Source organism: Jaculus jaculus, chromosome 16 (assembly GCF_020740685.1).
Source record: "Jaculus jaculus isolate mJacJac1 chromosome 16, mJacJac1.mat.Y.cur, whole genome shotgun sequence".
In the NCBI taxonomy this organism is placed as follows: domain Eukaryota; kingdom Metazoa; phylum Chordata; class Mammalia; order Rodentia; family Dipodidae; genus Jaculus; species Jaculus jaculus.
Window position 1 is genome coordinate 69,697,110 of NC_059117.1, and position 16,448 is coordinate 69,713,557.

At 41.9% G+C, this 16,448-nt stretch overlaps 1 protein-coding gene across 4 annotated transcripts in view; it reads left to right on the forward strand.

The window, feature by feature from the left end:
* Fhit (fragile histidine triad diadenosine triphosphatase) overlaps window positions 1-16,448 on the forward strand; it is a 1,635,415-nt gene that overhangs the window by 1,415,502 nt on the left and 203,465 nt on the right. The window lies entirely within an intron of this gene.

Consider the following 16,448-nt stretch of genomic DNA (forward strand, 5'->3'; position numbering starts at 1 on the left):
GTTTCCATGCTTATCCTAAACAAAGAAGGGAAAACATGTTCTATACCTCCTAGAGCTTCACAAATGGCTCTGGTGTTTGATTGAAAAAGACTGTGGGTCCGTTTTGACTGTAACAAAGACAAGTGCTTTGATTGGTTGGCAATGGATGCCATGGGTGCCAAATTGAAGATGCAGACCTTTGAAAATCATTTTCATAATTAAATGTTTTTTAGAATACTTTTATTTATTCATTTGCAAGGAGAGAGAGAGAGAAATGTGGATGTGTCAGTACCTCTTGCTACTGCAAACCCCAGATGAATGTATCACTTTCTGCATGTGACTTTACATGGGTATTAGGAATCGAACCCAGATTGCTAGGCTTTGCAGACAAGTGCCTTAAGGGCTAAGCCATCTCTCCATCCCATCATTAAATGCTTTGCTGTGATTATATATCCTTTGGCTCTGCCAAGTAAACCTACCTGATAACCCTCAATTGGTCTCCAAGGATCACATCATCTATATTTTTCTGGGTATGCTCACGGGCTATCAGCCTTTCTAGTAACTCGATATTAAAATGAGGGCTGGAGAGATGGCTTAGCGGTTAAGCGCTTGCCAGTGAAGCCTGAGGACCCTGGCTCCAGGCTCGATTCCCTAGGACCCACGTTAGCCAGACGCACAAGGGGGCGCACGCATCTGGAATTTGTCTGTAGTGGCTGGAAGCCCTGGCACACCCATTCTCTCTCTCACTCTGCCTCTTTCTCTGTCTGTCGCTTTCAAGTAAATAAATAAAAATAAACCAAAAAAAAAAAAAAAAAGAAAGATTTAAAATGATTGTTCACCCAGGCATGCAAGCACTTGGGAGGCCAAGGTAGAAGGATTTCTGAGTTAGAGGCCAGTGTGAGACTACATAGTAAATTCTGGGTCAGCCTGGGTGAGAGCAAGACATTACCTCCAAAAAAAAAAAAAAAAAAAGGCAGAAAAAATTGGCTACTCACACCCTGTCAATAAAGAGAAGATGTTAGCATTTAACAATTAAATTTATCCCTAACTTTTCTGGGATTCACTGGGCCCCTTGATGTGACTGGTATCGCCTATCTTGTGTTTTCCAACAATGTCAGTGTACTTGGGAGGGAAGAAGTTGAATGGTCACTGGTACTTGAATGCTGGCTTGTAAACTAGTTCCTGACAATCTCATGCCCAGGAATTCTGTCTTGAGAGTAGATGTTAGACGGCGAAGACATGTGGAAATCAGTCAGTGCGTACAAAAATAGCAGGTGACCGTGGTACATAGCTAGGTATGGGAATAGAGTCCATGCACAATGTGGGCTTTCCACAGCCCTTCTGCAGCTCTGTTTGAACTTCCTTCATCGGATGTGGATTGCAGATGGAGGATTGGAAATGACCTAGTGTATATTGGAAAAAAAATCAGAATTATGGAGTAATTATATAGAGATGCATTAAAAACACACATACTGATCTTATTACCATAAACCAGGGTTAATAAAATGTTGCCATGTACAGGGTATTTTAATGAATAAATTAGCACATGATTTATATACGAGCAAATTCTCCTTGAGTAATATTTGAAGTACTTGAAAACACCGTTTATTTAAGCCAGTAAGTCACCTTGAAACCTTGTTTATGTTCCCAGTGTGTTACTAACAAGAGCTTCAAGGATTCATTTCAGCCCAGTTCACAACTGTGCATAGCATGTGGCTTTTTTCTCTTCTCTTGGATTCTGGAGATAGCCCCAATAGTTTTTTGTTGTTGTTGTTATTGTTTGTTTGTTTTGTTTCCCCTTTACAGTCAATGGTAGCTCGTGGCGTAGTGTAGATACCATCCACGAAGGAGATAGTGGAACAAGGTTACAAGGAGATTAAACTCGGGAAGTAAGCGGTACTGGGTTCAGAGTTCACCGCTCTGTACTATGCAGCAGTTACTTGGGTCGAGTCAATCAAGTCACTTAGTGACCACTGTGTCTTCATTTCATTATCTTTAAAATGGAAATGTCAGTACCTATCACTCCAAAATTCTGCCATGGATGTTAAATGACAGAGTGTACCTAAAGTCTGGTTTTAGGGATGGGTCCATCCCAGGTATTTATTAGCAGGTAGCTAGTTCTCATCATGATTATTGATTTTGTGATTAAATTATAGCACTGCTGGGTAAGGGTTAACCTGGGTTTCGACGTTCTCACCCAGCACCCTTTCCCGGGGCCATCTTTCCAATTTTCTCCCTGCCTTTTAACCACTCCATCGCAGGTTCAGCTTTCCTTTTGTTCAAAACTGCTTCTCTCATTGGAGTGCATAATAAGTCAATGTCTATGAGGAGGCACAGGGGGCCACACAGCACCTCTCTGTCTCACTGGTACCAGGTGTAACTAGGTTAGCATCCATCAGACAGAGATTTTAATAAGAAACAAAGGGCTGGAGAGATGGCTTAGCGGTTAAGTGCTTGCCTGTGAAGCCTAAGGACCCCGGTTCGAGGCTCCATTCCCCAGGTCCCACGTTAGCCAGATGCACAAGGGGGCGCATGCGTCTGGAGTTCGTCTGCAGTGGCTGGAGGCCCTGGCACGCCCATTCTCTCTCTCTCTCTCTCTCTCTCTCTCTCTGCCTCTTTATCTGTCTGTTGCTCTCAAATAAGTAAATAGAAATAAACCAAAAAAAAAAATTAAAAAAAGAAAGAAAGAAAGGTGTGTGAGGAGCACCATTCTCTACCCTGATGAAATAATAACTCGCTTTGGATTATGCATCTCTTCATGTCAGACAGCAGACAGTCTTGGAGGGTCAGAAGCAGCAACAGACTGAGCTCAGCAAACAGACCCGCATCCCTGTTGCTGTGGTCTTAGAAAACAGCACCTGAAGACAGCATAGGTCTTGTCAGCTAGGGGTGTTGCATTCTCTGTGGGTACTGCCTTAGAAAGGGTAGGGGGCAAACTGGAGAACCCTCCCAGGAGGGGTGTGGCGATGGGAGGTGTGTGGCTCTGAACCAGATGTCCCCCACAGACTCCTGTGTTGTGAATGGTTGGTCCTCAGCTGCTGGGGATTTGGTAGACAGCGAAGCCTTGCTGGTAGAAGGGTGTTGTTGGGAGCAGGCTTGTGGGGAGTAATAGCCAGCTCCCCACTTCTAGAACTCAGCTCACTCTCTTGTTACTGTCGTCCCCCTGCTGTGGCAGAGGTGATGGGCAGCCTCTGCTCACGACATGCTGTCCCCTGCTGTCATGAAGCTTCCCCTCGGGACTGTAAGCCAAAGAAACCTTTTCCTCCCATCAGCCGCTTTTGGTCTAGTGCTTTGTATCAGAAACGAAAAGGTAACTACAGTAGTAGGTTTTAGAAACAAAGATTGAGGAGTAGTTGAGCACAAAGATACTTACCTGGGAGAAGGGAAGGCTTACATAGGAAGGATAATAACACAGTCACTTTGTCTAAATATCTAACGTGCTAACAGGTAGAAAAGACATTAAGTTTGTTCTATGTGGTATAAAGTTTATACTCAGAAGTGACTCCAGAATAGAGATCTAGGCCTGTCAGGCTCCAAGGAGGCAAATAATTACCATTACAGAACAACAGATCAAATTGAACAAAACTTCTAACAGTTGAGTGCTTTGTGAGGAGTGAGAATTCCTACAGGCAGAGTGGATGGTCAATGACTCCGGGAGGATGTCTACATTTGTTCATTATATGGACACATGGCTCTTCAGTCCCTGTCTGTAATTATCTGGTCCATTTGATCATTACCTCCATGTTAGGTTATGCAAGTTCTGTAATAAATACTGTTTTATTGTGATTACTATGATAACGTCTGGGTTGCTGTCTAATAAAATATATTCTTTTATTATTTCATGGTAATATGAGTTATAAATCTTTTTTGACTTTTCAAGACTCTAGTCTATGGATTTTTGTCATTTCCAGCCTATTCCCTGCTTTTTTCTCTAGCTCAGCATTGCATATTGGCAATCTGTGGGCTTCACTTGCCTCCTCGTGTGTTTGATTATTGCCTGCAAAGTATTTTTTAATGGTCTGCTTCATCCTTGTCTACAAAGTGTTTTTTAATGATACCAAATGCTATTAGACCTGTCATTCATTCTGCAGGTCAGTAGAGTTCCCACAATTATGTCTCTTACGTGGGCTTTCTGACTTCATTTCTGATACCTAAGTATGTTTACAGGGTTTGTTTAGACTTTGTGGGCGTGAAAATGGCTAGTCAAATTGTGAAAATTAAACAACAAAAAAAGAGAGGTCAGCATTTAATAACGCTACCTGTGGAAGTCATTCAAGTTTTAGAAACTTGCCATTTTCTCTCTATTCTGTACTTTGGAAATGTCACTGTAGTTCAAGGAACATCTGTCTGTCCCAGCATTGCGTGGGCATCTGAAAAGGGTCTCACCTCCTGCTTGCTTGCTTGTGTGCAGCACTGTGGCCTTGGATGAATTCTTTATCGGTGGGTCCTGCCCAGCTCCCTAGCCCCAGGGAGTCTCGTTCTCTCACTGCTTGCTTTGGCCAAGCACATCTTTCTCAGTCTCACCTCCAGGCCTCTGTGCATGTTAATTCTCTTTGCCTGTAATGTCTGCTATCTTCTACTCCCTTTCATGCAGGTTCAGATCTTTATCTCAATCTGAATTCAAGATTACCTCCTCAAAAGTCCTTCTCGGGCTGGAGAGATGGCTTAGCGGTTAAGCGCTTGCCTGAGAAGCCTAAGGACCCCTGTTCGAGGCTCGGTTCCCCAGGTCCCACGTTAGCCAGATGCACAAGGGGGCGCACGCATCTGGAGTTTGTTTGCAGAGGCTGGAAGCCCTGGCGCGCCCATTCTCTCTCTCTCCCTCTATCTGTCTTTCTCTCTGTGTCTGTCACTCTCAAATAAATAAATAAAAATTAAAAAAAAAAAGACGTGGCAAGTTCAACCAAGAAAACACAGATTTAAAAAAAAAAAAAGTCCTTCTCAAGCTCCTCTCCTGTTTGGCTGAAACAGCTAATTCTCTGTTCCTTCCACAGTAACTCCATCTTCTCACTGTGCCTATTTTATTCTTAACATCACAGTAAAAACAATTTATTAGTTTATATGGAATTCCTGTGTGCCACAACTGCATCATAAATTCTGAGAGCAGAGATCTACCCTGGCCTAGGGTAGCCCCTCAGTGAATATTAGTTAAGTGGTTGTGCACATAAAAAGACAATGAAGGGTGCGGGAGAACCCCTCCCAATGCTGACATGATTTAAAAGAGTGTATCTTCCTTTCAGAGGGTTCACACATTAGCTCATAGTTAGTTACTCTGGGTGAAACTTGAACGTGGTGCTATCGGCCATCGGAGGCTCACCTAAGGGGGCACTGCTGGACTGGAATCCTTTGGTCAGAAATCAGAGTGCAGAAGGCAAACCAGATCAGCTTGGAGAAGCATTACAAAGCTCATCTCACTGCTAGGCAAGTCTGGATGAGAGGTGTCTCCGATGCTAAGCCCCTTGCCCGCTCCAAACTGAGATTTGCCTGCCTATGACAATTATAGCTGCAGGTTTTGCTGAAAGCAGGCTTGAGAATCACTTCTTTTATCCTGCTTATCTTCACCTGCTGGTCCTCCAGCTTTCTGTCTTGGACTTGTCCTTCCGTATTTTGTTAACTGTTTTACCCGTGACATCTCTGAGGATGAGTCTCTCTTCTCTTCAAAAACTGAGTGCAAATTCCACCTTGTAAAAATTAGACTCTTCTTCTGTATCCCTTTTCTTAAGGCTACCATGCATACATTGATCTGTAACTCACAACCTCTTCATATGTCTCGAAACTTCATGAGCTGGAGAGCCCCTATTGCCTTGATGAGTTGATGAAGGGTTATGATAATGACAAAAATGGTTCCTTGAGTCAAAAAGCATGTACAGCTAATGTAGAGGAGGGAAATGTCCATTGCTTAATGTCACCATACATCATGTCATTAGCTCCATAAGACTTACCCTCACTGTGTCTCAATAAGCAACTCCCAAAATGATATTGATCAGTTCATCAAATATTTATGGCTGACATTGACTGGTTGTGATTGTGCACTGCATATAAAACCCATTACTGATAAATTTAAAAAAAAGAAGTGACTATAACTAAGGCAAATGAGAGTAGTAATCAGCAGTTGGACAAATTCAACTATGAATTTCATAGAAGGAATAACCAGGGGATCAAGCACACCATGGGAAACAACTGCTTGGCTTAACACAATACATAACAAAATCAGTCTCCTCAAATGCAGGTCATTTGGCCCCAAGGGCTGGAGGGAACCATTATATTGCTGATTATATTTATTGTTGAACTTGGATCTCTTTCACACACCATTTGAGAATGTATTCAAAGCCCATGGATCCCTTGTAGACTTTCCAAAGAGGAAGTGATGTTTCAGGGAGACAGTTAATTAGCTTTCTTCCCTCTGGGCTCACGGATGTCCTACTGAGCAGTAAGTCTCTGAGTGCATGAACATTTTGGAATGAAAACATTGCTGCCTACACTTAAGAATAAAACAGTAGTTCTATGGACTTTCTGCATTCGTGGAGAATTGTAAGTCAAAGAGGTTGTGCCTGGATGTGACATTGAGTTCGTAATGTAAATTTAGTGATATGACCGCACATGTTCCCTCTCTGTGTCTTTGAATGTTGTTTGGCCACAAAACTTAATAATAAGAGAACCGGATGACCCTTCCTGGTATCATGTAATTGCCCAGTTAAATATCTATATCCCTCACATGAGAAGATAAAATTATCAGACACATATTTATAAGGTTAAAAATGATTTCTAGGGCTGGATAGATTGCTCAGTGGTTAAGGCACTGGCCTGCAAAGTCTTATGACCTAGTTTTGACTCCCAGCTACCCACATTAAGCCAGATAAGCAAAGTGGTGCAAGCATCTGGAGTTCATTTACAGTAGCCAGAGGCCCTGGCATGCCCATTTTCTCTCTATCAGTCTCTCTGCTCTCTGTGTACAAATAGATAAATAATATATAATTTTGGTGTTCCAAGTTAGGGTCTAACTCTAGCTCAGGCTGACCTGGAATTCACTCTGTATTCTCAGGGTGGCTTTGAACTCATGGTGATCCACCTACCTCTGCCTCCCAAGTGTTGGGATTAAAGGCATGTGCCACCACACCCCGCTAAATAAAAATATTCTTAAGAATGTTTTCTGCCCATTTTATGAATAGAAACAAATAGAGTGGACAGTTAAGGATGATGATCATGTTAAAAAGCTTTTGCTAAGTATGGCATATGTGTGGAAGGCTATAATGATGGTGGTAGGTTGGGACCTCTAAAGGAAACATAGATTCACTATAAACAAAAGAGGAAAAAAAGAAAACAATAAAAGAAGGCATAAAAAGTAGCTGATGAATGTTCAGATATTAATAAAATGAGCCCCATTTGTTTTTTCTTAGAATTTGAGAGATACCACCCTAAGTCAGTGTGTCTCAGAAATCCTCTCCTCTATCATTTGAACATGCTCAGTTGCAAGCTAGCAGAACACAAGCAAGAGAAAGGCCCCGTGTCATTCTGTGTGTGGTGTTCACAGTAAAACCTCTTCTTCACACCTCTCCATGTGGACGGCTCATCATGTCCTGCCGTGTCATTCTGTGTGTGATGTTCACAGTAAAACCTCTTCATCAGCCCTCTCCGTGTGGACGGCTCATCATGTCCTAGACACACCTTTGTTTTACAGAGTCCCATCTGACCTCCATAGCAAGTTCTGTGTCTAGCAAGCAGTAAGGTATCTGCTAGTGAAGACTGAAAATGCCTTCTCTGAGAGGTCTGTGTGGCTGCTGTCCATCTGTCCTTCTTTCCTTCTCAAAGGTCTCATTTCAGGCTCACACTCTGACTCCTACAGTGAAGCGCCAATGAAATTAGGGCTTGAATGGATTGTGTGCATTTTTATTTAAAAATATTAGTTGGCACTTGGCAGGCAGAGATAGAAGGATCACTGTGGGTTGGAGGCCACCCTGAGACTTCATAGTGAATTCCAGGTCAGCCTGGGCTAGAGCAAGACCCTACCTTGAAAAAACATATATATATATATATATATATATATATATATATATATATAGAGAGAGAGAGAGAGAGAGAGAGAGAGAGAGAGAGAGAGGGAGAGAGGGAGAGAGAGAGAGGGAGGTTGGGTTGATATTAAAAGTTCTTGACTTAACTATTATTAAATTATTAGTTTAGGATTAAAGATATTGGCGGCTTTACAATTCATGACCCAATAAAACAATCAAGATTTTAGAAATTCTCCAGAATCCATAATACTTGGAGAATTGAGAACTGAGGGAGAAAGGAGACGAAAATAAGGTTATTGTAGTAATGTGATGTGATCATTAATTGGTCAATAAAACAAAAATTAAAAGGTTATGAATTAAGCATTGACATATTTTGGTAAATGTAAATTAAATTGATCTTAAATGAAAAAGATCACAACTATTTGATCTCACATCCCTTTAAAGAAGAAAGTCAAACAGAGCAAGGATTGGAGGAAAAGGAAGATAAAAATGAATGCAGTTTTTAAGTCCCAAAGCATTTGTACATTTTTCTGTTTTCCACTTGACATCTGTCACTCTTCAGATGAAATAATGATCTACTTCAGGTAAACTTTATAACCTGTCCCATTACTTCTCTGCCTAGATTCATCTTTGACACTCACATGCTACATGCCAGCAGAGAAGCATCATAAGGCCTTCAAGTTGGCTGTTTCAGAAAAGTTACAGGTTCTAGAAAAATAAGCCTGAACGTTGGAATTCCCTCTGGGGTACTCTAAATACGGTTGCCATTTTTATTCCCATCAGATGATGCCCAACATCCTTGTCCTCAGTCTCTAATTTATATACTGAATTCCCAACCACTGCTTCCCAGTAGAAGTCTCAGGCTAGTTACTTATTTTATTTAAATTTACAGGCATTGCAAATACTAGCAACTCCACTGAGGAGGGTCCCTAACTGAATGGAGGTAGGGATGAGGGAAAAGAGGGTATAAACACATGATGTATCCATATAAAATACATTGTTAATAATAATTATTATTAATAACAATAATAAGGGGAAATATATGTGTAAAATGAAGTGAGGAAACTGCAATTTCTAATAGAAATTTTTAATCTGGTGCAGCCAGATATGTCATTTCAACATACAACTGGCATGAAACATTGCTGAGAAGTTTATATTGTCTTCTTTTATTTATTTATTTATTTATTTATTTTTAAATTTATTTATTTGAGACTGACAGACACAGAGAGAAAGACAGATAGAGGGAGAGAGAGAGAATGGGCACGCCAGGGCCTCCAGCCTCTGCAAACGAACTCCAGACGCGTGCGCCCCCTTGTGCATCTGGCTAACGTGGGACCTGGGGAACCGAGCCTCGAACCGGGGTTCTTAGGCTTCACAGGCAAGCGCTTAACCGCTAAGCCATCTCTCCAGCCCTATATTGTCTTCTGATAGAAGTCTTGGAAATCCAGTGTATATTTTACATTTCCATTTCATTCAGTGTGTATTAGCTACTAGTATGCTACTACGTACCAAATTATATCATACAGGTCTAATGTTAACTAAATGTAGACAACTTCCTTGTCTTTTTTTATTTATTTAAGGCAAGATTTTTTTTTTTCCCCATCTTGGCTAACCAAATCCAGGGCTAGCAATTTATTTTTCCTAATATTAAAAAATACAACACAAGGGGCTGCAGGGATTACTTCGTGGTTAAGGTGTTTGCCTGCGAAGCCTAAGAACTCAGGTTCGATTCCCCTAGGACCCACCTAAGCCAGCTGCACAAGGTGGTGTGTGTGTCTGGAGTTCATTTGTAGTGGCTGGAGGCCCTGGCCCACCCATTCTCTGTCTCTCTTGCTCTCTATCTGCCTTTCTTTCTGTGTCTCACACACAATCAGTAAATAGTTAAAATATTTAAATAAAAATAACACAAGATGTAGGTCATAAAGCTATTGAGAAGAGTTCCATTGTCTCTTCCCAAAGATTTGGTTAAGGTTGTACAGATGAAATGACTGCCGACAGATCCCCTCACGGAGATCATGTCTACTTTGATCCATTTGCTGCTGATTTCACCAGGGATGCTCAGGAAATGGTCTGTGAGTTTCAGAGGCCATAAGTGCCACTGTGTGATTCATTATTTCTGTAGATGATAGCTTTTCTTTTTTTTTATTTTTTATTTGTATTTGTTTATTTGAGAGAGAGAGAGAAGAAAAAGGCGGGGTTGAGGGCAAGAGAGAGAGAATGGGTGCACTTGAGCCTCCAGCCACTGCAAATGAACTCCAGATGCATGTGCCACCTTGTGTATCTGGCTCACGTGCGTCCTGAGTAATCAAACCTTGGTCCTTTGGCTTTGCTAGCAAGCACCTTACTTTCTAAGCCATCTGCCCAGCCTGATAGCTCTTCTTACAGGTAGCCCAATCAAACTTTAAAGAGGTGGCCAAAATCCCTTATTCTGGCTTCAAAAGGAAAGGCAGTGAATGTCCTCTGGTGCACTACCACGCAGGCTTGCGTGTGGGACTCTTGATCCCGACCTAGTGATGATCCACCCCCGGTCCACATCCTGAACAAGCAGTCAAATGTTCCCATGTCTCACTTCTCCACAAAATGAATACCATAGGTCTGTTTGGGGGATTGAATGGACGGTTAAATATCAAGCCCTAGACTACGTTGTCAATGCTCAGTAAATGTTACCTGTTATGATACGTGTAATTAGCAATAGCTGTATCACACTCCTGAGGTCATACCCGAGAATATTCTAATGAGCTGGTAGTTGTAAGGGGAAGGTGAATGGCCAGGAGTCACCTTATTTTCAGCCTTTTAAGTTTGCCAACTCCAAGGAACCCATTGGAGATAGTCCTGTTATCACGCATGTGGACCAGGAACCTTCAAAGACGTAACAGCTCAGTAAGTGATGAGCACATTAAACTTTCATGCAGCTAAAAGAAGACAGTCTGAATGATTCTGATGTTCAAACATAATGCAGAAATAATTTCCAGAAGAAATTCTTGCTTATGATTTTATTCTAAATCTTTCAGAATGTTTTAGCATATTGACATGCAATTCTTTCTAGAATTTATTGTGACCTCATCACTCTTACCTCTCAACTTTTAAGAACATATTGAGAGATTCCATATTTTTTTTTGCCTAAGCAAGAAAAAATTTAAAAAGTACCAAAAAAAAAAACCCAAAAACCCAGAAGGCTGGGTGTGTGTACACACCTTTAATCACAGCATTTGGGAGGCACAGGTGGGAAGATCACCAAGAGTTTGAGGCTGCCCTGAGACTACATAGTCAGCCTGCGCTAGAGTGAGACCCTACCTCAAAAAACAAAAAAAAAAAAAGAAAGAAAAAAGAAAGAAAGAAAGAAAGAAAGAAAGAAAGGAAAGTACGCTATACCTGCATAGTTCCAAATTGTACACATCACAGTGTGTTGGCATTATGTTTTACTTCAGGTGCCTTAGAATGGACATTACTATCTAGATTAGCTTTGTGTCTGTCTCTCATAGCTCTTGTTCTTGAAATGGTATAAGAACATTCTGTATTATGCTTCCGGGTTAACATTCATAAACAACTGTAGTCTTTGTCCCATAAAAGGATTTGTGAAATAAAATGATATAATAAAATGGTTACCACCCAGTAAGCCCACCATGTGCTGGACTCTGATTTGGAAGCTGTATATATACATACATACATATATACATACATACATACATACATACATACATACATACATACATACACACACACATACACACACACACACACACAGACACACACACACACACACACACACACAAAACCTCGGTAGTTATAAGCAGGATAGGTTTAGCTGAAGCTTAGCCTCACAGAGAATGTTTTCCTTAAGACCTTACTGACGAAGAGTGTTTATACTGTAACCGGTGTGTCTACAAAGCTTTATCTTTCTCTATCACCCTTTACTTTGCACTCAGGCAAATGTTAATCTTTTTTTTTTATGGAAAAATCACAGACACTGGGGTCTATGACTTCTGGTGTTAAAACTGTGTTCACATGCCTTTTGGATCTTAGAGACATGCACTTACACACACACACACACACACACACACACACACACAAACAGCTATCCACTAAATCCTTTAGGGCTTGGTAATACTAATTAAGTATATAAGACTTACAGTGAGAGAAATGGAATTTTCCAAAGTTTACATTTTCTTTTGTTTTGCTTTAGGATATGGCCCATGAGTTTCTCAGCTCAGCAACTTTATTGTATCTCATACACACACACACACACACACACACACACACACACACACATAGTTTGGTTGAAATACAAGGAAATCGTCAATATGCTCTAGCCTAGCTTCTACAACTCCCAAGGTCATCCTTTCTAAGCCAGTTCTGTGAACAGAACACCTTAAATACTTTTGCTTGCCTTATAAGTGTATTCATGTCATGATAACATACTAAAATATTTAAAAGGAAATCGCTACCTTATTTTTTCTGGGAAAGAAACAGTCATTGCTTACAACTCTCAGTGGACCATAAATATCTTCTAGGCCAGCTGTACCAATACCTGTTGAAAATCCTTCTTGCAGTAGTAGTAACTAAGGAACTCATAAAATATTCCCTTTGCACAGAAATGTACCCTTGCTGTAGCACAAACTTTTCATTTAGAGGAATTTTGTTTCTTCTTAGAAAACTCTTTGGTATTAGTAAAAGGAAATTGCATGATTGGCTTAAATCCATGAATGAACCTTCTCCTGGCTTCTCTGGTGATTTCAGCCATATCACTTGATATAAAGACAGGGGACTTTAATTAATGAATTCACCCATGTATGTGAGGGGGTTATACACCAACGTGTCTTGCCACTGAAAATCCCAGACAAATGCACCACCTTTTGTGTCTGGCTTTACATGTATGTCAGGAAATTGCACATGGGCTGGCAGACTTTGCAAGTAAGTGTTTTTGTATGGGGGGGGGGGAGGGGGACAGAGACACAGAGAGAATTGGCATGCCAGAACCACTAGCCACTGCAGTCAAGCTCCAGATGCATGAGCCACCTTGTACACATGTGCCATCTTGTGCATCTGGCTTATGTGGGTTATGGAGAATCAAACCTGAGTCCTTAGGCTTCCCAGGCAAGCACCTTAACTGCTAAGCTATCTCTCCAGCCCAAGCAAGTGCTTTTAAGCACTAACAATTCCAGTTCCTCAGTGCATTGTTTGCACCCACAAAAGAGCAAGCCCACTTGTTATCCTAAATTATTTTCCCTCTCCCATTGGCCTTTCCGCACTGGGACAGTAGAACGGTTTCATCTTTCAAGTCTCATCTCAGAGTCAAGACCATTTATGATGTGGGCTAAGGCTGAATTTAACTTCTTGAGGAAGATTCTAGGCAAGATTTTCATCAGTCAGTGATAATGTCAAATGGAGAGGAAAGGTAATATATTTGTCATCCACAAGCTAATAATATAGTGGCAAGCAGGGCATCAAGTTATGTTTATGTATTTCTGGTGCAAAAACTGAGGCATGAAGAGATTTTAAAACTTTTCTTAGGACACAGGGAGTTTGGGATTTGCAGCCACTGTCTTGGCTCCAGTCTGGATTTTCCTTCACAGTGCTGCCTCTAGGAACTTTCCGAGACATCTTACTCACCTATCTCCTCACAGAACAGGACCTCAAGCAGTGATTAACATGCTGAGTCTATGACTTTGCAGTCCTGAACTCAGAGCCATCCTCTCCCACTCCTCGCTGTGCTGGTTTGAACCAGGTGTCCCCATAAACTCATGTGGTCCCCAGCTGCTGGCTGTGTGGGAAGGGGAGCCTTGCTGGAGGACACGTGCTGCTGGGAGCGGCTGAGGGTGTCAAAGCCAGAGTCTCGTTCACTCTCCTGCTGCCGTTTCCCACCTGCAGAGGTGATGTCCCGGCTCTGGTCATGCCATTTTCCCCCTGCCATCGGGAAGCTTTCTCTGACACTGTGAGCCAAAGTAAACCCTTTCTTCCCATCAGCAGCTTTTGGTTGGTGCTTTGTCCCAGCAACCAGGCGACCACAGTACTCTGCTTTGTCAGCTGCAGGGTCCTCATCTTTTCCCTTCCTACCTCCATCTCTATCAATGCCCCTTCCAGAACCAGCTTGTATCTCAAGTATAATTATAGCAGTTAACATTGGTAGCATTCCTAAAAGGATGCACATGTTTGTTTGTTTCTTTCTTTCTCTGTTTTCAAGGTAGGTTCTCATTCTAGCCCAGGCTGACCTGGAAGTCACTCTGTACGCCCAGGCTATCCTTGAACTCACAGCGATCCTCCTACATCTGCCTCCCAAGTTCTGGGATTAAAGACATGAACCATGATGCCTGGCTAATAGCCTCTTTTTCAAACACAAAACCTTCTAGAAGAGAATGGGATTTTAAAGCTGGATTATCAAGACTTAATCTAGAGATACTGTGGAGCTTGATTTATAAGTCTACAATCAAATCACAAAGGCCAGCTCTATGCCTGATACGTATTTCCGGAGTCTACACCTAAAAGTATTTCAGCAAGTGCTCCTCTCACACCCAAGAGTCCCACTATCAACATTTCCCAGGCTACGTCGACTCAGGATCAGCCAACCCAAAGGCAGGTTTATATTTGCAATGGGTCCATACCCTGTCGGGAGAGTAACTGGCATATCTGTGGCACCCTGCCCAGTCTGTGTCATAGATCACAACCCTGGCAAGGAGGCGCTGGCTTTAACACCCCTAAGCCCATTCCCCACAACATACTTCCTCCAGCATGGCTCTGAGCTCAAAGGACTGCAAAGTCACAGATTGAGCACAATAGTCGCTGCTTGAGGTCCTGTTCTGTGAGGCCATAGGAGAGTAAGATGTCTGGGAAAGTTCCTACAGGCCGCACCGTGAGGGAAAATCCAGTCTGGAGCCAATTAGTCTACAGTATGTGTATCCATATAAACCTTGTATGACTGACCTAATAACTTTTAAAAATCTAAAATGGGAAGTAATTTAAGCAACAAATCATAGAGGAATGCATTTTAATGACACATGTTCATGCGCATAGTCATTAAATGAGTTTTTGAAAATAAGTTTAATGATATGAAATACTGAGATATAATTTGGGGTGAAAGAGGGTGTACAAACTGAGACTTGAATAGAAGCATATGTACCCTGTAATTGAAAGAGGTCGAACTAAAAATGGAATGATAGGCCATTCCTATTTTGCTCTGTACTGTTTGATATTTACCAAGCTACACATATATATAATGAGTGTCCAATGGTTCTGTAATTTAAAAAATAACAGGCATCATTTGCATGAAGCAGACCCTCTGCTCTTATTACCTCACTGCAGAAACCACCATTTACTAGCAGTCAGGTCATGCTTCTGGTGACAGAAATTGACATTAATGTTGGTGGTGACCTCCTGGGAAGTACTGATGCCTTATGCATGACCTATCCCTTAAGCTGAAACTGTGACACACTTGCCTTTGGGGGAATCATGCTCTAGGACTTGTTAGCAAGGTAAATACTCTTCAGGGTCCATGGAGATGGCTCAGTCGTTAAAGGCACTTGCTTGCAAAGGCTCCAAGACTGCGTCCAGTGCCCCAGTACCCATGTAAAGCCTGATGCACAAAGTGGTGTGTGCTTCTGGAGTTTGTTTGCAGTGGCAGAAGGCCCTGGTGCACCTGTATATTCTCTCTTTCTCATAAATAAATAAATAATAAGGTCTAGAGAAATGGCTCAGTGGTTAAGGCACTTGCTTACAGTGCCTAATGATCTGGGTTCAATTCCCCGGTACCCACATAAAGCCAGATGCAGAAAGTGGTACATATATCTGGAGTTCATTTGCAATGGATACAGGCCCTGGTACAACTTTCCCCCAATCCTTGCAAATAAGTAAATTTCTTAAGAATTACTCTTCTAGACAAAATTTTCCTTGACTTCTTGCTGTGATCATTTCTTTTTCTTTTTCTTTTTTTTTATTTGAGGAAGAGGGAGAGAGAGAATAGGGACGCCAAGGCCTTCAGCTGCTGCAAATGAACTCCAGGCACATGTGCCACCTTGTGCATCTGGCTTAGCTGGGTCCTGGGGAACCAAACCTGGGTCCTTTGGCTTTGCAGGCAAATGCCTTAACCGCTAAGTCATCTCTCCAGCCTGACTTCTTGCTTTTAAAGCACAGGAACAAACCCACTCACCTCGATGTTCATGCAGCAGCATTACTGCCTCATGCTCCCCTTCCTTTGTTCTTGTCTGCGATCACTCTCAGTCACCACGTCAGCTCGAGCCATGCCTGAGGCTGATGTGAGAACCCTGTGACACTTACCTTGATTTCCTAGTCAACAGCTCACTGCACAAAAATGGAAAGTTCTTTACTTTTAATCTTTAGTTTCTGGATAGAGTACCAAACCATTTCATTGCCCTTGAGTCAAGTTGTGCTCTGTGAGGCCAGAACTGTCTCCTAGAGTTCAGGTCTATAGTTCAGCCCCATCCTAGTTGACAGCCTCTGAATTCAGCACAT